Consider the following 23,116-nt stretch of genomic DNA (forward strand, 5'->3'; position numbering starts at 1 on the left):
AAAGAATATTTCTTGGTCACAAAGTACTTCGTTTAATTTAGGTATTAGAGGGGTACTTTTAATCTGTATTATAACTGAAATGTGCTGTGTATTTCTTATTTCTCCCTATCTAGTTATCTTAATAAAACTTGGAAATGTTTTCAGTGATTTCTTGAAGAAGCACTTGGAAGTGATTAAGTCACAGAACAGAAGTTTGAAACATTTTGGTAATGTGAGATACTGAAATAATGTAGTGGTATCTTATGAAAGGTTAGTTTTTAAGTTCGGAATAATGGACAATAATTACCTAATTAACTGGAGCAGAATAGAAAGAGAGGGAAAATAACTTTCATTGTTTAACGGACTCATAAAATACAAGTATTACTTTTGCAAAATGCAAAATTAAATAAATAAAATTTTGAATGTAGATAATTTGTTTCAATAGGAAATGACATAAAATTTCTCTTTGCTGCCATAAAAAAGAAAATCTGAGAATGAGTCTCCTCCTAGTTTTACCGGGTCCTCCTGATATAGCTATAACCCTAACAGCCTCACTGGTGTTAGTTCTGATCTTGAAGACAGTAATGAAAAGAGGCAAATGACCGCTTCTGTCCTGTGGTATGGGAAAAAAAAATAACCCAAATTTGAGATTCAAATGATTTTGTTGCCTAGCAGGATAATCTATACAAAAGAAAATGTCCACTGGATGCTCCTGGTGAGCCCTAAACAATTCCTCCTCATCCTGACTTGCAGGATCCTATGTCTAGCATGCAAGCTTTGAGAGCTGGACACAGATTTCTGTAGAACTGAATACACTACAGCAAAGAAGCTTAATGAATTGGGACCACATAACGTAAAATTTAGGTAACATCTTCTCTGGTATTTTCTAATAATTTAGAAGACAAACTAGAGTTTAAACTGAAAAAGGTTTCAGCTACATTTTTCTCATGAAATCACTCAATGGATATTATGTTATTGCACAGTGTGGAGCTTTTTAACTTTAAAGATAACGTGTGCTCTCTGTGTTTTTAATGTTTTTTATTTTCTAAGAAAATCCTACTGCCTCATGCCTCGTACTCAAAACTGAGCTACTCCTACTCAGCTTCATACCCTGTTTTTTTTTGTTTTTATTTTTTGTTTTTCTGTTTTTTTTTTGTTTTTCATGATAGTTTTTGGACATACTGAACACACTGACCATGGAAGAGAAAAGCGAGAAAATTTTTAATTCTTTTCCTGATGAAATCCCTTGACCTGAAATTCCTAGTAGAAACATAAGGAAGGAAAAGCATGGACCTTTGCTTAAACAGAATTTAGCTTTAGGCAAGCAGACCCTACTGCAGTGACCCAGGGTTAACCTCTGCACTGGAGTTTTGTTTGCAGTTCATGGGGGAAGGCTGATGTACCAATACTGTGGCTCCAAAAAGGTGCTACTACAGGGATGGAGAGCCTCCATCCCATGGACCCAAGTGAGCACATCAGAACAACTGCAGTGTGTGGTCTGTGGTCTGTGGTCTCCTCCCTAGCGACATGTGCTGGTAAGATTGGGCTGCAGTCAAATGCTTTTTAAATAAGCTGTCACAACAACTTAGAGGGACTTGGAATACACTGGAGGACAGGACTGGAATTCCAGAAGAACTGGAGATTTAGTCTGGAAAAAAAAAAAAAAAAGGAGGATGCTATCAAGTGAATAGTACTTTAAGATTCTCTAAAACAGTAATATTATGGATGCTTTCATGAGATAAGACCACAAATGCCGAAACACAATGTAAAAACAACTGGCTTGACAGCTGTTCTGCAGAAAAGGACTTTAGGCTGTAGTGGATCATAGGATCCTTGACAGTAGATGCACCCAGTTTTGGTGAAGATCCAGTGCTGCACCCAGACTTTGAATGGTGACCACCATTACTGGACTACCATTACCAGACTTACTACTGGGCTAAGCGCTATTTCTGCTCCTCTCAGCTTTGGCAAAGCCTCTGTGGAACTGCTGCTTCCCACTGTAGTGCCATGCTTTGAGATAGATGTGAATCAACCAGAAGCAGTCTATCTGGAGAATGATGGGGGTCTGGAAAACAGGAGAGGGAAGGAAGACTGAAGGAGTTGGAATTACTTACCCTGAAGGAGAAAAATTTGAGGGTAGAATATGACAGCAAATATCAAACATAAAAAAGGCTGCTGTTGGCCACAAGGGAATAATTTCTTCTTTCTGTCTGTTGTGGTTAGGAAAAGAAGTTATGGACTTAAATTGTAGCAAGAAAGGTTTTGGTTAGAGAGAAGAACATATTTTTGTCAGTAAGGCAACGAAGCCCCATAATAGATTACTTGAAAGGCTTCAGAATGTCCTTACTGGGGGAGTTTTAAAAATATACCATACCAACATCCATCAGAATGACAAAATGTATTTCTTCCTGTGTTGGAGCTTTGGACATCCTCTCTGGAAGTCCTTTTGAGGCTTCTGAGTCTACCTCGGAGGGAAGAGCCATCTGTGTGCACACTTATTCAAATTGGCCTTCCACCTCTCTCTTGTGGGAGCTGGGCAGAGAGCACTCCACTGTGCGTTGCATAGGATACGGTGCTGGTCAGACCAGCCTTGGCCTCTCTAGCCTTGCTCCTAGACCTGTTTCTCAGTATCACTCTGCACAAAAAAAATAATAAAAAAAAAAAAAAAAAAAAAAGGAATACAGCATTACCCTTGGAAGCAGACAGCCCCAGGGCTGAATGCCCAACAGATGAGCCCAAGGATTTGCTTGCACTTGCTCCCTCTGTACAGCACATGGAAAAGTCCTCTCCTGCCCAGTTTTATCCTACCCTGTCCTACCCACAGCAGTCCTGCCCTGCTGTGGTGTGCAAGAAGGTGCACATCTGCCATCACACCTCCCAGCCTGCCCTGTGAGAACAGTGCTGCCTGAATCTTGCCTTCTTCCAGCTGCACATGGAGTTTAACTTTGGGGTCCCACTTATTGAATGGACTCTCTACATGCTGTCCTAAGTTACCAGAGCACTTTTACCCACGGTAACTTTTACAGATTCAGATATGGACTCTGATAATGGTTACGAAACAGTGCCACATAAAACCTCTGAAAGTGCCTTTGTCTCTTATAATACTCCTCTAGTAAATAAACCTGTATTGCTTCCCACACAGACAAAAAATAAATCTTCAAAAATGTTTCCCAAGTTCCCTTTGTATCATTAATTATCATTAATTGAGTACAACGTGGGCTAGGGGTCTGCCTTTTGTACCTGTTGTTTCTCGTCTCCCCAGGCAGCCTGCACTGCCTAGCCTTGGAGATTTGTGGGCAAGCAGCTTAGATGTCTAAATAATGTATGGATCAGTGTACTGGGTCTTTCATGTGAAGTCTGTGTTGTAGGCAACAGTAGCAGTCTAACACAGGCATTCAGGAATTCTGGGTTTGCTCATGTCTGCTGCTTTGCTTGTTGCCTTTATGTGATTGCGTGGGATTTTCCTTGGCAGAGAGTGCTGTGTTAGAGATGATGTATTAGCAATGATGCAACTTCTTTAATCATTTGAAAAAAATCCCTGAAATTCTTGCCCTTATCTAGTATAGCGTACAGTATGTTTTAGTAAGGAGCTCCTGGAAGAGGAGCTGGGAGTGTTTGCAGCTGGGTGATGGCACATTTCAGAGGGCAAGCAGCTCCAGCGCGGGCATGACTCCCCTAACTGCACAGAGCCACCCCAAAGGAGCCCCTGAATTCTGGCCCCAGGTCAAGATGCCATTTAAATGCATACCTCAATGCAACAAAATCCTTGGATTCTGTCCCAAATCTGGATGGAATAGTCGTTTAATGCTAAAAACACAGCCATTAATATCAAGAAAGTTTATCTGGGAAGAATGTCCAGTCCTTCCATACGTCTACATATTTCACTGTGGACATATTTCCTGGACCCAATCTTTTCCTCGGCTAAGCTCCACTTCACAAGTTAGTAACTCTTAAAACCTTCTATCTTTCCCCCAGCCTTTTTCACAAGGCAGTGAATTCCTACGGCTACTTTTTAAACTTGTTTTCCATTCTGACAATATGATTTATGCCAATATTTTTGCATAAAATAAGTTGTTGGAAATAAGTCCCAGCCACTACTGCAGACAAGTAGTGTGAGCACAGGAGAAAGTAACTGGTAAAATGAATAAACACACCCAGTGGTGATGCTCATGATGCCTTTGCAAAGTCAAGACATGACTCTCAACAGAACATCTGGGTATCTGAAGTTAAAGAGGATCGATAAAAAGGACTTTATTGAAACTGCTTCTGCAAATATGAGATGGGATTCAGCAGCAAAGGTGATATAGGATCACCTTTTTCAAGACCGAGAAGAGTTGAGATGACAAAAATATTTATATATTTAGAATAATTAACACCCTTTGTTCTTCTTTGTAGCTCTGATTAATAAATTAAATAATGTCAGTTAGGAGTGTCTTATTTGTATTGTTGTTTCACTGAAAGTCAGCTACAGAGAATGCAAGGGCAGAATAATGCAAAAAATAAAAATAAAAAAAAATACCACCAACCCCTAAGTATGAACACATGCAATGTTTCTGCTGATTTGAGGTCAGCCGGTCAAAATCAGCCTTGCCATAAAGAAGCACAGTGGGAGAAGAGCATGTGTTTGTGAGTACATAATCTCATCTCCAACATATTTTCATTTGAGAAATATGAAACTGAAAAGAATGACAGCCTCTTGACAACAGATTCATCAAATCACATTTACAGTGCTATCAATGAAGAAGGGGGGGTAAGAATTTTAATACATAACAGAAAGGACAAGGCAGGTAGTGAAATCTGGTTAGCGTACCCATCAGGAGTGAGCATAATAGTTGGCTTAGTTTAAACCCACAAATTTAGAAAAATGAGCCCTGACAGTTTTAACAATGAACATAAAATGCCCTTTCATCATAAAAGAAAATATTTAAAATACTTAAATGCGATAAGGCAGTCTAATGTCTTGATTTGTAAGTTTTGCCATAAAGTTCCAGCTTGCCCCTGGATGTACAAAGAGTGTCAACAGGCTAACCTGGGCGGGAGCAACAAGGGGCAACGTCTGGAGGTTACAGGAAAGGAGCTGCAGGTAATCCCAGCAAGGCAATCTGAGGATCAACCCCTGAATTTTACATTGCATTTACAGCACAGTTCTCACATTGGTACACTTTGCATGAGGATCTCATTGGTTCTGTGTTTGGGTTAATGAAAGACCAGCTGTCCAAAGATGGTTGAAACCAGTGGGTGCATTTCTGCAGATCCACTCACCTCTGGTTCATTTTTGATATCTGAACCAAAGGCTTCAGTATTCCATGAGATCCTGCTGCCTTCTTGCTCATGTCTGCCTTCATCTCTTCCTTGAAGGGCAGACTCTGACCCAGGACTGATTTGGGGTCTTGGTTGCTCAGAGATGTCAAAGGGAGAGATGTCTGGCCAAATGTCTCCATCTGAGTCTAGAAAGCTGCAGGATTCACAGTTGCAAGGAAATTGTATCTGAGCTGGTTTACAAGTTGCTCAGAGAAGGTGTAAAAAGGTGAGACTCCAAATAAGCTGGATTAAAAAAAAAAAAAACAACAAAAAAAAAACCAACAACATGACTTGCATGCTCGCTCCTCTAGTTGAGTTGTATGTACAAGCTTTAGCTCAGGTAGAAAACAGGAGCTTCTGTAGCCTTTTATGAGGCAGATGTATCATGCAAATGCCATATCAGGGACTTCAGTGGGTTATAGACTGACACACCTCTCTGCATCTACCAGCACCTGTGGAATGTATAAAGGTCTGTGATTTGTGACAGTTTGATAAAATATTCCTTTTAGTTAGAAAAAGAAAAAATAGTAACAAATTTATTTCACATAAGGATGAGGAGGATGGCATTACTGACTTAACCCAAAGACTTTTCATAGTAAAGAGGCAAAGGATTTTGTGATATTTACTTGTTCCCATTGTTCTGTCTTCTGATTCTTTTTTTTTTTTTAATTTATTTTAAAGGAACCAATTTAAGCTAGTAATGCATTTATAGTGATTGACAATCAATACAAAATGACATTTTCAATGAGGAGAAAGCATTTCCCATCTGGTGGGAAGAGAGAAAATATATTGTTTGACTAAAACGTATCTTGTAGTCACTCCGATAGACATGTATGCAGTAAAACAGAAGAAAACACTTCCTGATGGAAATAAGAGCAAAATTCTGGATAGAAGTGATTTCAAGTGCACACACCTCCAGCAAACATGTTCTTGATTTGTAAAATATAGACCACATTTATTAATATTGCCAAGTGCAATAAATTGTGAGGGATTTCATGTCAATTTGTTAAATGTAACATATTTTAAATAGCGCTTAATGATATTTTTATTTATGCAAGACTGAGTGAAATGGAGATCTGGTTCTCCTTTTGGCTGTGGCAGTCACAGCGAGAGTCAGAGGCATGCATACGAATCAAGAGAAAAGAAACCACTGATGGGGTGCTTTCCTGCCTGAAGATGTGAATCTGTTCATGCTTATAAGAGTCAAATTAAAGTAATAGCACATTGAAGTTTGGCCACAAGCACAGCTGCACCATGAGGGTATTTTTGGGTTCTTGTTTACAATTCAGAAATGATCCTGTGAGATGTGGGAGGGCTTACTGTAATCTGAGCTAGAAATTCATCAGGCTTAGTCAGACTGGGCAGCAGCAGAGTGGCTGAGAAGAATGAACAGGATTTTTTTATTATTTGCAGTTATGGACAAAGTGCTTCCTTTCAATATTTAGGGTCCAGAAATTAAGAACAGGTTGTTAAGAATGATTATTTATTTATTTATTTTGAGTTTAAGAAATAATCTTTTTTTTTTTTTTAACGTGTGTTTGTTTTTTGGTTGGTTGGTTTTTGAATGATCATAAGAAAACTGCCTTTAAAAACAGAATCACAGAATCACGGAATAGTTGAGGTTGGAAGGAACCTCTGGGGCTCATCTGGTCCAATGCTCCTGCTCAAGCAGAGCCACTTAAAGCAGGCTGGCCAGGACCATATCCATGCAGCAAAAACTCTCAAGGGTAACTAGCTCCAGACAAAAGGTTATTTCAAACCTGGTTTTAAAAATCTTAAAAGAACAGAAGAAACATTAAAGATGTGCCTTGAAAGTTTTACATTCTACTCTATGTGGCACATTTTGCACAACCAAGGGTACTGCAGACCTACCATGCAGCTGACTACAGAATTGCTGATCACATCCTCCAGCTGATGCAGTTTGACTGTTTTGTTCTAAATCTGCCTGGTCCTTGTGCTGGCTGGCTAGGAAATTTTTATAAATATCTGGATGAGGTTTTGGATGCCTTATTCTTAATGTTGGGAATCTCTGCATCCTCTCAAAATGTTTTTCATCTGCTAAGTTATATCACAGAAACATACTGAAAACACATGAAGAAATGGGGAACCATCGTTCTTCACTCAGGTAGTGCAGTTTGAGGTAATTATTGCTTGTCTTGATTGCAAAATATGTGCTATGGGTTTTGTTAGATGATTTCTATAGCTGGTTATTGTAAGTGGGAGCTAAGAAAGATATGATCAACCACTGAGCTCCTCTCCTGCAAGAGCACAAGGTCAAGTTCAGCTCTGCAATTAGCAGAGAAAGCCTGTTGCACTGGGGAAACTGTTTTCTGCTGAAATGTGGCCTGTAGGTCACAGGGAGACTACAGCCAGCATTTCAAGGGCCCATCCAAGCAATCTGAGTGGAAAACAAAGCAGATCAGGTCTTGGTTTTGAGAAACATTTTGCAGTGGCCACAGCCTGGAGCCTAGGCTTCGCTTTCACATCAAGCACTACTGCAGAAAACATCTTGATGGCATTTCCAAACAGTGTTGGCCACGGTGGATTTCTGCTAACACAGCAATTAGAAATGACCCCTCAGCTCAGTGATACAACTGTGAAGCTGCAGTCACGTCCTAGTGTGATGGAACCATGCTTGTCGTTGTTATTTGAACACAGCTGCAGCTAGTATCCATAATTCAAATTAAGTGCTATTTAGGAGGGTGTTTGGAAACCCGATTAATGTTCCAGCATCGAGATTTATTGTTTCCAGATTGGCAGAGACTTTTGGTTTAGTGTTTTAACAGTTTAGGGTAGTTGGAACAAAACATCAAGTGTAGAATTTAGTATTTTAAAATGTCTGAATAGAACAAATAACAAAAGTCAGACATACCTTGGTAAGCCTGGCTTTACAATTTCCACTATTTAACTTCCTTTATATGGGCCTACAGTTGCTGCCTACCATTTCCCAAGGGGCCTGAGGGTGCACCTCTCTGCAGAATGGCTGATGAACCAGAACACAGGGGTCTGGTTCGTGAGCCCCTGAACCAGATCTGGGCTGTCCTGGTATCGTGCCCACCTTTCGTGCACACCTCTTGTCCAACAGTGGGTAAGCAAAGTCTGGCAGGAGTCATCTCAGTCACTTCTACCTGACTAGAAACTAGTCACTAGCACTCTTCGGTGCTAGGTTAAAGGTTGGACTAGATGATCTTGGAGGTCTTTTCCAACCTAAATGATTCTATGTTTCTATACTTGTGAGATCTGTCAAAGGAGTCCAGACTGGCTTACATCAGACTTTACTTTTCAAGATAGCTGAAGACCAAACCTGGCAGTTTTTATTTCCCCATGTTGAGCAAGAAGACAGAAGACTGAATGTCACCTGCACAGGTTACCCATTCTTCTGTGCAAGAGAGTATCTTGCTCTTAAGTTTTATAGTCTGTCCCAAAACCCTAACATAGCTTGGACCTCTGGGCAGGATGAATGACTGTGAATGCAGATAATGAGAATGAATTAATTTACCAAAAGTAAGCTGCTTGCTGAAAAGGCACAGAGAGACAGGTGGCAGTTGCCTAATCTGCGTCAAGGAGAGGAGCTTGAGGAACAACCTGCCCCATTTATGGAATCATCTGGGCATTTGAGTGATGGACTTGGGATTTGGGTGTTGGACTTGGGATTTGGGTGCCTACAAGAAAAGCAGGAGGGAGGCTCTTCTCACTTTCTGTTCAGAGCTCTAGGTAGAGATTTCCTGATGATTCAAAAAAGAGATCCTGGTGACGGTTTCCCAGCTGTCAAACCCATTGTGCACTAAGTGAGGGTAACATGTCCTGATGAGACAGAAGCCAGCAAACAGACATGTAAGGAAGAGAAGCTATTATATACTCCAAAACAAACAATAAACAGAGGTCCCTACAGCAGCCAGAAAGAAGAAATGAATAATAGCAGATTCTTTTTTTTTTTTTTTTTCCTATGATCTGTGTTTGGTTATCCAGACAAGATGGAAAAAGATGGAAATATCAAAGGAGGCCAGTTTGGATGAAAATATATCTGCAAATTCACTTCCTCTGGCTAAATTGGAGTTGAATTATAATTGCAATATGTGTATTTTTGTTGTTCATTCCTCACCCCCCATGAAAATAATTTAGAAAGCAAATGTGTTGTAATTTCTAAAGAAGAGGACATGAGCAAGAGATGTTTATAAAAATTTACAGTGTTGTTTTTTTCCACAGCAACCCTGGGCTGCAACGGTCAATGATACTGTATAAATATTTGTTTGTCTGATTAAAATCTTCAGCTGATTTGCAGCCCTGTCTGATAGAGGAGGAGAGGGAGTCTCAACAGGCACTCCAACACCATGTGCCCAGGGAACAAAGCCCATTGTTCTGGCAGGCATTACTCACTTGCAGATTTTGACCACTGGTCTGTGTTCACTGGCTGAAGACTTGAGAAGAAGACGCTATTGTGGGGATGGGCTCGTGCATGAGAGCATGGAGAAGTTCTGCAGGCGTAAGGTGGCTGAGAGAACCATAGAAGGTAGACAGAGGCTTTTATGGTGCTACTTCTCATGTCTTGAGTGTGCACAGCTGTGACTAACTCTAACAAAATCTTTGTTTGTGGGTATACCAGGGATAGCACACCCACACAATTCAATCCAGATGCCACCAACAAGTCACTTCCTTCTCTAATGACAGAGGTGCAAGTTGCAACCATTTGACTATTTGCTATTTTATTATCTGAAGTAAACCACCGTCTTCCTAAGTAACGTGCAACTTCCTATTTCTGCTCTCTGCCTGAGTGATTGGACCTTCAAAATGAAGAGGAGAGGGCACAGACTGACATACAGAGCCCTCTGTGAGGTCTTGCAGAGAGGGGTACATGTGCACAGCAACCTTTCTGTGCAAAGAGATACTCTTTCACACCAGTGGTTATGAAAGAGAAAATAAAATGGCTAAAACACACTTACATGAAGTGGCTTTTAAATGTGGTGACAGAGAACTGGAAGAGACCTTGCTGTATTACTAAAACGAGTCTCCTTGGGGTCACAGTCAGCTACTTGTTGTAATTTCTTTCTCAGCTTATCAAGTTCAGTATTAACAAGATATATTTATGGCCCTCCACTATGCTTCCTAGAAGTGCTTTCTAGAGTTGCTTTTTCCTGTTCACAGACCCACTAGCTATGGCTCATAAGTGCTCTTTAGTATATGTCCAGCTCTGCTGAGGAGTTTAAAAGACAGTTACTTTAAACATATTTTCTTACTTGACCAGATTACATTTCCTCCTGTCCTTCATGCAAGATTCCCCACTGATTTTGGCTTCTATGCTTCTGTAAAAACAACAGAATTCAGTATTTTAGGCTGGAAATCTTTCTTCTTTTTAGCAATTCCCTTCCACTGAGGAAGGAATGGTTCCGGCTGCTGTTCTGGCTAGAAGCCATGCCAGCTGTAATTTCCCTGGAAGCAAATCCACAGAAAAGCTCCTACCTCTGCAGAGAAACTTTCTCCATGTATTTACTGGCAGGGGAGGTGCTTTTGACTCATGACCAAAAATTGAAATGATTGCTTAAAATGGCTGTGATGCAAGTGGTGAGGAGGGTCAGGGGGTCAAGGATTGTGGGGGAATGCTCAGAGTCTTTTGAATGTGATGTTTGGAAAGAACGTTTCCTAGGGGCTGCATCTCACATTTTTGTAAATCCTAAAATAAAGGCTGCTTAAAGAGTACTATCTCCATAGAGTGAATTTAGCTTAAACTCATACACAGATTTCATTAGTTAGTCTAGCTAAAATGACCTGTTAGTAAATGTTTTAAGGACTAGATCATACTGGAAAGAAAACCAAAGGCATATTTGAGTTTATAGAGCTGCCTAATTTTCCATCACTTAATGAGTATCTTTTTAATCTCACAACTTATGTTATTCATCAAGTAATTCATGACATTATTTACTGGAAAGTAATGGCACCATTTACCAGAAAGCTAGTTTAATCTGCTACTCATTGTTTTCATCCATTATATAAAATTGACCTTTCATCTTTAGCATTGTGCCTTTCATGAAGCCTTGCCAGAGAAACCAAGAAATCTGTCTGATCAGACAGCTGTGAGGCATCCGACATAAGTAAAGGGTGGTGGTATCATCACCATCACATTCAGTGATAAATGAGTCCATTTCACAAAACCGCAGAGCTAGTGTTGTTTGCATGAAGCCAGCAGCATATAAATGAATGAGGGAGGCTCGTGTCCTGGCTTGGAGTTCATTTAGGAAACAGTTTACTATGTATCTGAAAAGGGTTATTGGGAAACATTCAAGGACAGTGTAATAAACTCACACAAATCTGAAGTTGTCTTGGAGGGCTTGAATACGGTTGCAGATTAGGCATTGCCCCAGAGAATCTGGGCATTTTGGGTGAGTCAGCCTCCTTGGATGAACCCAAGTCAACGGACCAAACTCTCCACCGCCCTTCTCTGAAGCAAGTGGAACTAGAGAAAGTAGGAGAAACTGCCAAATCAGCAACGTGACAGCTTATATAATCATCCGACTAAGCCAGGACATTGGCACCATTGCCGGTAAAATAACGTACTTCAGAAGGATGCAAAGGCAGGTTTTACTTTCCTTCTCTACTACGACTGAATTCATGCCAATGTATGAACCAAAATTTTTGTGTGGCATGATGTAAATCTGAGCCTCCATTGATAAACTGTCCTAGAAACAAAACCTTAGCAGGAAAACAAATGGCAATAGTGCAGAAAGGCTGGTTCCAGCCCCGCTGAAGTCAGGGAAAGGTTCCATGATTTCCAGGCTGTGGATTCACCTCTGAGTGGGCAGGCTTTCTCTGAACTCTGCAAAAGCCTTAGGAGCTGCCTTATTAGCCTTATTAAGAGAAAACTTCATGGCTTTTACACTTTCTGTTGCTTTAACTTTTGTCTGAGCTAAACTAAATTTCAAGTATTAGTCATTTTCATTTCAGGCATAGTCTGAAGGAGCTTGAATATTTCTGCAAATGGAGAAGTGTAGCTGTCCCAGCCTCTGGGAAATCAAAAGCCCGGGTTTAGCAGCAGCTGCAAAAAAACTTGAACCCAAAAGGTAAGAAATAATATAGTAATTATTAATAGAGAGATTTAATATTTCAAAGATATGAGTATATAAAAATAGGATTTAGCAAGTCACCTGCAGTATAGACAGTTACCATATCTACTCCACTGCAGTAGGCAGGGCAAATACCTGAGTCATTCATTGCCTATTTTATATTGGAGGAAAGATCTGAAAATTAGATTGCTCATGCAAATCAGAAAGTACTAGTTTAATATCAAGTACAATAATTTTAATGTAGTTGCATTTCTCTATATTGTAGCTACATTATTTTGCTCATAGTGACAGTCCACAGGTTAAATCTTACTTTCAACACCAACCTCATGTCCAGGATCATGAGTTTTTCAGAAGACTGAACTCAGTGGTCTAAGAGATCTGGGCTGCAGCTCCATGACCCAAACTCTACATTTCCATTTGGGTATTTCTCACAAGCTCCAGGTTTCCTTCCCTTGCTCTTCCAGCTCCCTAATCCCAGGTTTATCCAGCTGATCTCTCCACTCTGCTAGCAAGAGAGTGGAGACAGCAATCCCTGTGCAGTGCTGTGCAGGTCTGTCTGGGGTAGTTACAGCTAACATCCCATCCTGCTCTTTGCTGGCGTGGCCTCACCTCTAGCACTGGGCAGTTTTGAGCACCACAGTATAAAAAGGGCATAAAACTATTAGACAGTGGCCAAAGGAGGGCTTCTAAGCTGGTGAAGGGTCTAGAAGGGAAGACACATGAGGAGCAGCTGAGGTCCCTTGGTTTGCTCAGCCCAGAGCAGAGCAGGCCAAGGGGAGGCCTCATGGCGGCCTGCAGCTCCCTCACGAGGGGAGCGGAGGGGCAGGCGCTGAGCTCTGCTCTCTGGGGACAGCGACAGGACCCGAGGGAACGGCATGGAGCTGGGACAGGGGAGGGTCAGGCTGGGGGTTAGGGAAAGGTTCTGCATCGAGAGGGTGGTCGGGCACTGGGACAGGCTCCCCAGGGAAGTCGTCACAGCACCGAGCCTGCCAGAGTACAAGAAGCACTTGGACAACACTCTCAGACATAGGGTCTGAATTTTGGGTGGTCCTGTGTGGACCCAGGAGTTGGACTCAAAGATCCTTGTGGGTCCCTTCCAACTTGGGATATTCTGTGATTGCAACCTGTCCCAGGCAACTAGCTGATCAGTCCAATGACAGCACCGTGTTGCTTCCTCCAGGTAGCCTAGGTTTGCAGAGCAGTGCATTGGACAGAGTGTTTTAACTAGTTGAGCTGACCTTGACAGAAATAGCTTGGATATCTGTCACAGCAGCCTGCATGCGGGCATGTTCACATGGTCGATGTAAATCCTGCCTGTGACGGAGAGGCTGTGCAGCTGCGTGCGTGGTCACTGCCCACTCATACATACCACATAGTGCAGCAAGCAAAGCAGAATGGGGCTAGCCTTATTAAGGGCTATGTTCTTATCAAGCTCTTTCCAAACTGAAATTATGGATAATTTTCTTGTAATTAGAAAAAGAATCTGTCCTATACCTGGACTGTACAATTCAATTGACTCCAAGACATTATGAAGACACCTGCTGTCTCAGCTGTAAAAAGGTTCAATGTTGCTTTCTGGATAAATCATAGTGATGGAATATTTAGAATAATACAAAGCCACATTGTTCAGAAATTGCATGTATTTTTGTTACATGTCAAAGTAAATATTTTATTAGACTGTAAGTGCACACCTCAGAACTCAATATTTTAATTTTCATTGGGAAATGCAAAATCATTATTTTTACAACTGACCAGAGAGATATAATATGATTATTACCGTTCAAGGAACATTTATTGTCATGTTGATTTCCTTACTGAAATCACTATAGCAATTTATTTTGGGGCATTTTCAGACTTTTAATTGACTTCAGTTGGAGCTTTGTGTGGTATAAAGCACTTTCGACATAAACAGTATTTGCACACAACATATGGATGAAACATATGGGTGTGATGAGTGAAAGTTTTGGAAGACTTCAAATTTTTTTGTTTGGTTCACCATGTGAACTGTGTGCAGAGCTACTGGTTATTTGAACTTTGCACTCTGTATACTTTAAGAAGCTTTAATTAAAATAATTGCGTCATCTATTCCAGTTCACACTTTCAAATTTTGTGTGCAAGTGCAACCCAGTTGAACAGTTCCCAATAAAAGAATAAATCCAGATGACATATACATACGGCATGGCATATGTTTCGAAATACCTTAAACCTCTTATAGAGTGTTTCTTTCATTAAACAGTCATCCTTTCAGATTTTGGACTCTTTCACTGAGTTGATAATGCTTTAGTGCCTCTCTATATAGGGCATAATATTAACTAATTTTACTCTGCTATGACACAGTTTTTCCAGATCATTGGGAGGATATTCCTATCCTGCAGATGACTGAATAGATTGGAAGAGATTGCCTACTGTTTCAGATCCTCCTGGGGAGATCTTTGTGCTACTGCATCAGTGTGAGATGCCAGTCTGCATAGCCTCTGTAAGTTATCTCTGGAGATAGAGGCAACCGAGGGCAATTCAGACCACCTGGATTAGACTGCTTCTCTGACTCACCCTCTGAATCATGTGCTCTGAATAACCTGAGACCCATGAAATAAAAGACAAACCCAGAGAGGTAATAGGTATGTATGTCAGCTCTCTGTCAGCAAAACATCTTGTGCAATCCAAACACATTGTTTCTTATGGTGGTAAATGTGTCAACCAATGAATGGAGCAAACAATAAAGATCAATAAAGGTCAATGAAGATCAAAGATCAACTGGTCCTAAAGATCAAAGAAAAGAATTCTGAAAACATCTGAAGTGAAATCCAAGTCCTCATCACTTTCAGAATTCTGCCAAAGTTTTGGATACAGCCACTGGAACCAAGTTTGGGTCTAGAAAGTGGTAATATCCAAACATTTTTGGTCAGGTACTCAAGTACAGCAGGTTGGTGGTGTGGATTGTCTTTCTGAAATAAAGCTATTAACCTAAGGCAGGAACTGTGCCTTTTGCCTCAGCTGATGATGCTGCCAAGCAACTATTTTCAAACCAAAAGCTACATCTGAGTGAAAGCAGTGACTGCCAGGAAGAGCCAGGACAGATCTGACTGTGTGTGTGCCTAACCCTTCAAAGATGCCTTCACTGGAGTTTTCAGTCCAACCATCTGCTTGCTTGAGTACTGCTACTTGAAAGCAATTCACATGAATTCAGTTTGAGAAGCACGCATTTTCCCTGGTGCTAGGCAGAATAACACGTTCCTTACAGTCCTTGAGGACGTGGATCCAAGTGGAAATTGGCTCGGCATCCCCTCAGATCACATAATGAATTATGTTTTGAAACTGTTTTTAAAAACAAGCAAAACTACTCTGAGGGTGGGAGTACTTACAGTCTCATACTTTAATATATTAATTACGTTCATTTGTCATCACTTGAACCTAAATACCCTTGGACATCACTAAAGTTGCCAGAATCCCATTCCCCTCCCACAGCTGAATGTCCAGAAGTAATCTGCTTAAAGGAAAATGAAGTGAGAGACTTTTGGAGTCCCACAAGACCCCGGGGCAACAAAGGGGGAGAGGGGGAGAGACTGCAGTAGGACTTTGATGCATGAAATTGCCGCAGGGCTGCAGAAATAGCAGAAGCAGTGTTAGAGCCTAGATGCACTGTCAGTGCCTTCAGGAGAGCAATGACAGGGTCAGTGCCATAAGACCATCAGCGCTAAATTCCTGCCAGGCACCATGCTCGGGACAGCAGGTTCTTGCAATGCTAACACTGTTGCACAGAGCATATACAAGAGATTCACTGTCAGCTTTTATTCAAATAATTTACCATCAAACACACTGCCTGTGTCTATTCTTTCTCTGAGCCCAGCATTTTGAGAATGGTTACCACATGCTCTGCCTGCATGTATGTACATCTGTACTAGTCTCCTCGTCCCTGCCATAACACTGCAACCCAGCATGCTGCTGGGAGGACTCTGCACGGGCTTATTTGTGTGAAGCTGGTTTGTTGCTGTCTCATTCCCAGTGATATTCTGCTCTCACAGGGCACCTTGCTCCCCACCACCCCTGGGAAGGATCCCAGCGCAGGTCTCCTCATGACTCTGTGCCTGCAGTTCAGGAAACCTGCATTCCTCCACAAGTAAGTCTGACAGTGTAACACCAACCAAATTTTCTGAGTTATACTTACAGCATTGGCACACAGATGGAGCTGGGAGGGCAAAGTTCTTTCTCTTGCAGGTTTTCTGTAGGACTTCAGCAAGGCTTTGCAGAAAGAACAACTCTGATAAGGACCTTTGCACACTGATGTCCCTTCAATGTCTCCTTCTGGCTACTCCATTCTGCATTTATTGTACACAGTCAGCTGAACGTGCTGTAAGTACATGAGCCTCAGGCTTACAGAGAAACACTTTCACAGCTCTTTCGTCGCTGTCCCTCTTTGTTCAGTCAAGTATCAAGCAAAAAGTGTCCCATAAATAGGTCTGCTCACCATCATGTTGCTCAGCTCATATTTTACTTATGCCATATTCATATTGCATATGTATCATCTTAATTGTTTCATAATGTTGTAAAAATTGGCCAGTATAATCAGCAATGCTGGATTGCATTACGCCAAGTCTTTTTTGAAATGTACTGAAATATTAGTTCCATATGATAAAATCCATAAAATACAATCTAGATGCCAATGAGATTAGGAAAATGGGCTCTTTTCCACTTACCTAAATACTGGAAAGATACACAAGTTATTAGCTTTATAACAAACTAATGATCCCTTGAGACTCTGGTGAAGGATTTAGGAAGTGGGTAAAAATGAATAAGTAGTACATAAAGAGACACAGCCTCACCTCCCACCCTCATACACTCTTCATTACACACACAGACTCTCCGAAGAGCACTGAAACATTCTTAGGTCTAGGCACAAAAAGACCCAGTGACATGCACCAGGTGCTTTAACACCAGAGATATTTATCACAGCCCATTCAAATTCTGTGCTGGCATCTCCAGACCTGAGTGGTCCCAGTTTCAGGAGCTGCTCAGATACACAGTTCAGATGTAAAATTTCGAGTATTCATGGAGGAGAACCATTGGAGGTGACGTGTAGGGGAAAGGTGGCAAGAAAAAATACCTTATTCCTAAGGCATCTGGTCCTGATGAGATAAAATGTACCTGGTCAAAACAGGGCTAAAAGATGCAGGTATTGTATAACACTCATACTGCTCCTGATTGTCCCACAGGGATGGGGGAAGAACAGGTTCATGCTTCCCACACACACAGATGAAGCAGTAGCTCTTGCTGGAAGTATTTAAAAGCACACGAGATGCAGTGGCAAAGTGCCCTGGTCATTTATACGTTCCTGCACCTCACAGTGTGGAAAATGAACCCTACCAGCCAGAGTTCTTCATTTCCCTCCATCCTGGGCAAGCACTCATCCAGCCAATACATGGGAACACAGCAAGGTTCGTAACAGAGGAATTTCTTTATGAATTATGATTGCTGAATTTTTCAGCTCTGGAACCCAAGGATCTTTTTTCATATCCCCTCTAAAAGTTGTCAAAACTTGTATTTCTCTAAAAGTTGTCTAAGCTGGCTTGGTCAGCTGAATTATACTGTTGGTTTTGTTGGAAAAAAAAGTGAGATATGAATAGGTTTGGGTTTATAAATACAAAATAGTACAATCCACTTCCTCCTAATGAAACAGAGAGACTTTGAGAAAATTCAGCTGGTGAACAAAAGTTTTAAAATGGAAGGCAGGGGAAAAGTTTGCCTATTTGCAAGAGAAGTTTGTTAAGAAACATGTATATTTCAGGAAACATTAAAAAAAAAAAAGATATTTCTGTTCATTCAGAATAGATGATGCAGAAGAGAAATCAATTCCAGCCTCATCTCTCCAAGCCTTCTTGGCTCTCCCGCAATGACAGGAGTAAAAAGCTATTTTTGTCCTCAGTCTGCAGAAATGACTCAGTGCATTCAAGGAATAGCTCTGATGAGGAAGCCTAGGGAAATTTGACATGGTTACCTCTTAGACCAGAATTGACCATTATTAGGAAGTTACTATTATTCTGATACTTAAAAAAATGAGATCATAAATTCAACTTGAAAGAAAATTCAATTAAGAGGAACTAAATGCCACTTTTTTTTTTTTTTTTTTTTTTTTTTTTTCCCACCCCAGGCCATTAAGAGCAAATGGTGCAGTGTAATTGTTGCATCTTCAAGGGATTCTCAGGTTCTAGAATATATTCAGGACCAACATCAATGTTGACCCTTAGGATGATTTTTAAAAAATTATAAATTCACATCAAATAGATTTCAAGTCATTCCATTTTAGCAAATATCATTTTCTTTTAGACAAGAAATATAATTAGTGTTGCTAGTCCAGCTGTGTTCTCAGAATAGAATACGAGCTGCATATAGATAATTCCATGAAAACACTACTGGAAATTCAAATACTTACCTAATCTTTACGTCTGGCAATCTATACTACATTACTGATTGTTGGTACCAGTGAAGCATAGGATAGCTTTTACTTCCAAAGGAAATTAAGCCAAGAAAAAGAGTGCCATTTAGTTCAGAGGAAAGATGTTCATACATTTTTATACTTTAAATGACTCCATTTGAGAGCTTGGAAAATTAAAAGGGCACTCAGCCAAAAATAGCTCAATGTAATTCTACTGAATGCAGGCTAAATAAGGATCAGCCTTATCTAACTTCTCAGAGGTACATTAACCAGAGACACTGTATAAAGTTCCAAAACTATCATATGCCTAAAAGGGATTAGGGGATAACTAAAGTGAAGAAAACCAATTTATTCATAATGTGAAACAACAGGTCATAGAAACTAGTGCGAGATAGTTCCAAGAGAGAGAGCAAGAGCAAAACAAGAGTGGAGTCCATTTGTTTAAAGAGGGATGAAATAGCTTTATGTTGAATCACTGGACAAAACGCCCTGGTTTAAACTGAAACTATTTCCAGGTGCACAATGTAAGTAGGGAAAGGAAATTTTGATAATCTGCTTTTAGTAAGGGGCAGGGAAAAAATAGAAGAAGAAGAAAAAAAAGGACTGTATTCTGTTCCCTTACAACTAATAACCCACCAAGAGGGGGAGCCAAACATCGCATGTTCATGTGGTTAGTTCCCCCCCAGAGCAACACTGGCGAGCTTGGTTGAGACTGGTGCCCACCAGGTCGCCCTCCCACCTGCCACTGGTGCCTCCAAGTTGTCCTCCCTCCTCTTACCTGGGATCTCAGCCCCTGTAAGATCTGTTCAGTTTCCATTGCTTGTTGTAAGTTTCATAAGTTGACGGAACGTTTATTAGACGTTCTCTTTCGACAGCAAGATTTTTCTTGAGCTGTGTAAAATTCAGATTTTGCATGTACAGAATTTTGCAAGAAAAATAGCAATTTCCTTAATGCTTTAATTTGAGGTTGAATTTCTACCTGGAGAAAATAGCTAGTTTTATATTGACAATGACAACCTGGCACTATTTTTGTATTTTCTTTGTGAAAGTCATTTTTGTTCCAAAAGGAGCATGATTTCACTTGCTTGGGCTTTTAAACTGACCCATCCCCACATGAGAAAATGATCTGGTTTAACTCATAAAGAAATAATTAGGGAGCCTTTTGCTGAGTTCCAGCAAAATAGGGAAGCAAGGGAAGTGTGATAAGCATCACATTTCCTAACGGACCTTTCTTTGTGAAAGGTCAGATATCAAACAGTAAAGGGATACTCTGTTGGCAAAAATGTTTATTTTATAGACGAAATGGGGTCAAAATGAAGATTCAGAAACATTTCTATGAGGCATTACCATGAAGAAGATGGCCCCCAACTACTGAAGATGATTTATTTAGAAATGGTGAGAAGTCACTGGGATTATCTTTTCAACCATGTCCACAGTGTTGCCCATTCCTGTAGCAATGTGTGTGAAGTGGTCACAAAATATCTAACATATTGACACTGCAAGCTCAAAAAAATTGAAAAGTCTATACATTTTTCTTTCAAAATACACAGATTGACAAATATCTAAAATACAAAGATTGAAGTATAGCAAGAATTGCACATGATGCAGAGATTTTATTTAGAAAAAAAAAAAAAAAAGAAATTAAAAGCAGAAACACCTTTAGTGCTTAGTCTGATCTATGCATGCATGTCTGAGGATTTCAATGTATCATTCCAAAAAGCAACAAGAGCCTGGATAGATAAAAGTATATTTCTTTATAAGATGCCTGTATTTAAAGACTTCAAGGGTAAAAAACCCTACTATGTACCCAGGTAAATGCCAGTAATTCCTTACTTTAAAAATGTCATTTTTCGATGGCTGTGCATCTAGATTCTGTTTCCAACACATGGATTTTTTTATATGAAAAATCACATCTCTACTTGACAGTTACAAACCAGGGTTCTTGGTTTAGTCACACCATGGTCCCATTTTATCTTCTATAGCTCATATGAAGTCTTTTACCTGATTCCTTTGTCTTTTTCACTGTGTTGGTGCTCTTGGATACTGTTTAACATCAGGTAACGTGAAGTACAAACCATAAGGGGGAAGGAGTCTTTCTCCTTTGAATGCATGTGAGAGGTGGACTTCTGAAGAGAATAGGAGCTTTGCCACTGATTTCAATGGGGCAGGCTTTAAACCAAATGTTGTTTATACATGAGCAAAGGAGATCAAGGCTGGGCTGCAAAGGAGAGCTCTATGAGTCAGGCAAGGCACATATTTACTGGGATCAAATGGTTACTGCATTTTGCCAACCAAAGCAAGTGCTGGAAAGATGCATTCACTATACAAAGCCTCAGCACTCTTTGTTAACAGGATGCAACAAGTTACTGCAGTGAAGAAATAACTTAAACTTTTGGTGACTCCAAGTCCAACAGAAAGCCAGTGAAGTAAGCGTGAAAGCAACTGCAACCTTCTAGGACTATGGTGCTATGATACACCCAAAAGGCTTAAGAGAGCTTGGGTTTTTGATGCCAGTGCGTTGCAAACAGTCTTTGCTTTCTAATAAATCATCAAAACACAAGATAGGTAGAGCTGCCAGGGTTCTTATGGTGCTTCAACGTATGAAAGGAAGCGTTCACAGGGCTATCACAAAAGCAACACCTTAGTTAGATGGAGGAATGTATTAGGAGGAAGTTGCTTACCTTGCAACAGTGACAACGAGGAATACTAAATTTGCAGTGACCCAAGATTTTTCTAATCCCAGTCTACATCTTCTTGGCTCGTACAGGCAAACTGTTTAACCTTGGGGTCACTGCAACATCCTCCATGTGTTTTATTAGATCATGAAGCCTAAGGGCTCCATTAAATCACCACTTTGGTCTATCTATTCAACTCTTAAATACTTTGTTTCAGAAGTCATTTTGTCAAAAATAAGTTGAAATAATTTTCTACAGAAATGTTTTCTGATTCTTTTCTAATCCAAAGGGACATAAACTGGGTTGGGTGAATAATGCCTGTTTGGCCTAGAGAGCCATATAGGCAATTAAGGAGAAGAGGAAAGGAGCAGAAATCATGGAGCCAGCTCCTGCCAAACCAAAGTGAAGCACACAGCAGGGGGAAGGACAGAAGTTGGCAAAGCTAATTGAAAAGAAAAAGCAGTCATCTGAGATTAACTTTAAATGGTTCCCTTGACTTAAAAGGGAAAGATCTGTATCTTTTTGAAATTGCAAAACCTGGTTTTAAAATATTTTTAAACATTGTTTTAGAGGTGACATTTCCAGTAGAAAATATTGTTCTAAACCCAAATGTTTCATTTCACAAATATCACAACCAAATAAAACACTGTGGCATTCTTAAAACATTTCTCCCCTTATCCAACAGGAACTAATCATGAAATTCAACCCAAATTCACAAATAGCTGAGAGCTTTCCTAATTTACTCTTCAGCAAATAATTACTTTGTTTTAACCCCAAATATTCTAATGCTATGTAACAGGGAAGAAGGGGCCAATTTTTCCTCCTCCCTGCTCCGCAGAGAGAAAACGAATGCCAATGAATAACCTGCTTTTGCTGTTCCAGGGCCTGTGAATTGAAGTCTTTTCTCACTCTGTATAAATAGGCTTTGACCCCTCCTGGGAGGCTGGACTTTGCAGGGGTTCATTAGTTTATTGGTTGTGACCATACTTCTGGCTGATTAGGATTTGGATGCAGCTCGCTATCACCACTCACCACTCACGAGATACATCATTTACAGTTCAGATGAAAGACAAGCCAAGAATATTCCTTCCTGGCACTCCTGCATTTACACAGGGTTTACTTTCAGGGGAATAAAACTCCCTCCTCCTTCAGTGTCAGATCTCATATGGAGCAGCTGCCTTGGCAGAAACACTCAGCCTCCCAGGCGGCAGAGCAGCAGAGCGGTTGGAGATTCCAGGCCAGGAAGAGAAGGGAACGTGAACCAAGGCGATGTAGGATCATGGTGTCATGGGATGAAGAAGACCTACTAGGCCATCAAACCCAGAACTTCACGAGGGCGAGCCACAGTTGCCTGCAGAGAAGACTCCAGAAGGTCTTCCCTGAGGTTTATTTGTCTCTATAGGCCTCATCTCCACACAGTCAGAGGAACAGCTGGTTGAAGAGAGGCCAAATTTGGGGTGAAATCTGGATGGAGGCTAAGTCAGTTCAATGCATGCTGTTGTCTGGCTTTCTTCAACACATACATTGAGCTAGCTTGGACTCCCTTTTAGTTATATCACATTGGTACAGGCCATGGCCAAATATAACCTGTTCTAGCTCCAGGTGCAGTGGGGGAAGACATTGCCCTCCTAGGGTGCCCCTCATCAATCACCAGCTGGTGGCTGTTGCCCCCACAG

The 23,116-nt window shown here is 40.7% G+C and overlaps 1 long non-coding RNA gene across 2 annotated transcripts in view; it reads left to right on the forward strand.

The window, feature by feature from the left end:
* The window catches only part of LOC136789783 (uncharacterized), a 96,573-nt gene that overhangs the window by 64,376 nt on the left and 9,081 nt on the right, over window positions 1-23,116 (forward strand). Inside the window, exons 2-5 of one of the 2 annotated variants that reach the window (XR_010828727.1) lie at window positions 12,217-12,332; window positions 14,673-14,953; window positions 16,358-16,452; window positions 16,551-16,685. This is a non-coding gene — a long non-coding RNA (uncharacterized lncRNA). Of the gene's footprint in view, window positions 1-12,216; window positions 12,333-14,672; window positions 16,453-16,550; window positions 16,686-23,116 lie in introns of both variants that reach the window. The other variant, XR_010828726.1, reaches the window with a different exon arrangement.

This window comes from Anser cygnoides, chromosome 2, assembly GCF_040182565.1.
Source record: "Anser cygnoides isolate HZ-2024a breed goose chromosome 2, Taihu_goose_T2T_genome, whole genome shotgun sequence".
Taxonomy (NCBI): domain Eukaryota; kingdom Metazoa; phylum Chordata; class Aves; order Anseriformes; family Anatidae; genus Anser; species Anser cygnoides.